Source organism: Egretta garzetta, unplaced genomic scaffold, assembly GCF_000687185.1.
Source record: "Egretta garzetta isolate BGI_Z169 unplaced genomic scaffold, ASM68718v1 scaffold11, whole genome shotgun sequence".
Taxonomy (NCBI): domain Eukaryota; kingdom Metazoa; phylum Chordata; class Aves; order Pelecaniformes; family Ardeidae; genus Egretta; species Egretta garzetta.
Genome location: NW_009258621.1, coordinates 2,139,420 through 2,141,361, shown reverse-complemented (window position 1 = coordinate 2,141,361; position 1,942 = coordinate 2,139,420). Strand labels below are relative to the sequence as shown.

Sequence of the window (1,942 nt, the reverse complement as noted above, 5' to 3'; positions counted from 1 at the left end):
TCCTGCTGTTCAGGACTAACATTCTTGGTGCTTCCCCACAAGATTTTGATCATTACTGAGCTGGCTTCTCTCTCTAATTTAACGAGCCAAAAAGATGCTTCCATTGCAAAGGGAGGGATACCCTTGCCCTACACCATCCTGTTTCACCTGCCACTTCACACATCTAGCACAGCCTGTCCTGGCAGTTTTGAACAAAGCACCTACCAGGCAGCATACCTTGCTGTGCTGGTTTGGCTGGGGTAGAGTTAATTTTCTTCATAGTAGCTGGTATGGGGCTGTGTTTTGGATCTGTGCTGGAAAGTGTTGATAACGCAGGGATGTTTTAGTTAATGCTGAGCAGGGCTTACACAGAGTCAAGGCCTTTTCTGCTCCTCACCCCACCAGCAAGGGGGCTGGGGGGGCACAAGAAACTGGGAGGGGGCACAGCCAGGACAGCTGACCCCAACTGCCCAAAGGCGTATCCCACACCATATGATGTCACACTCAGCATATAAAGCTGGGGGAAGAAGAAGGAAGGGGGGGGATGTTGGGAGTGATGGCGTTTGTCTTCCCAAGTAACCGTTACATGTGATGGAGCCCTGCTTTCCTGGAGATGGCTGAGCACCTGCTTGCCCACGGGAAGCAGGGAATGAATTCCTTGCTTTGCTTTGCTTGCACACACAGCTTTTGCTTTACCTATTAAACTGTCTTTATCTCAATCCATGAGTTTTCTCACTTTTACCCTTCTGATTCTCTCCCCCATCCCACTGGGGGTAGGTGAGTGAGTGGCTGTGTGGGGCTGAGTTGTAGGCTGGGGTACTATGAAGAAAATTAACTCTATCCCAGCCGAAACCAGGACACAAGAGCATCTCTAGGTGCTACAGGAAACCAAATTCTATTTATAACGACTGTTTGCTCAGATTTCAAACATCTTGACTTTCTGGGTGCTTAGCCTTCTTATCCAGGCAGAAGCTACTTTATTGCAACCTATCCAAGACGGCAGTGCTCCTGAGCAACACAGACCATTTTATATGTCTGAAAACCAGACTGTAAGGAAAAGATACAAAGTCAATCTGTTTCCAGATGCCTCAAGGAAGAATCTTATTTATATCTGTTACAGCCAATTTGTGTCTCTCTTGTACTGATAAAATCCAGCATTTTGTCCTGTGTCAGAGAAACATAGAGACAAAGTATGAAGCTGGGCCCTGGTGCTAAACTTCAACAACATCCAGATGCCTTTCTGATCCAGGGACTCAGAGCAAACTTCATTCTTCTCAAATACTGGTTCCTCTCTAGAAGTCGTAATTTATTTCTCACACATTTCTAACTGACTGTCATTTCATACTGATGCTGATTTCAGTGGGAAAAATCTTTAAAACTCCAGACTAAAGATATTTGCTATTAAGTCAACAGCTCCACGCTGGAGTCTCTCCTTGCCTATATCAAACTTGCACTGACAGATATCCACAGAAATGCACCTGATCAGCAGTTTAAATAACGGATTTATCACTACTAGCTCAACGCTTCCCCCCAACCCACGCCCAGCTGGTGTGAGGAAGGTAAGAGTAGAGTTTAACTTTTTTTTTTTTTAAAGTTTGATTTTGTTCTTTCTTTAGGTAGTATCTGCAATGCTATAGAATCATAGATCACAGAATCATAGAATCATTTAGGTTGTAAAAGACCTTTAAGATCATCAAGTCCAACCATTAACCTAACCCTGCCATCCCACCAATAAATCATGTCCTTAAGCACCTCGTCTACTTGTTTTTTAAATATCTCCAGGGATGGGGACTCAATCACTTCCCTGGGCAGCCCCTTCCAATGCTTAACAATCCTTTCTGTGAAAAATTTTTTCCTAATGTCCCACCTAAACCTGCCCTGGCACAATTTGAGTCCATTTCCCCTCGTCCTATCGTCCGTTACCTGGGAGAAGAGACCAACACCCCCCTCTCTACACCTTCCT

At 44.9% G+C, this 1,942-nt stretch overlaps 1 protein-coding gene across 1 annotated transcript in view; it reads right to left on the bottom strand.

Moving 5' to 3' along the window:
• ALK (ALK receptor tyrosine kinase) overlaps positions 1-1,942 on the bottom strand; it is a 364,338-nt gene that overhangs the window by 12,115 nt on the left and 350,281 nt on the right. The gene's annotated exons all lie outside the window — the stretch shown is intronic.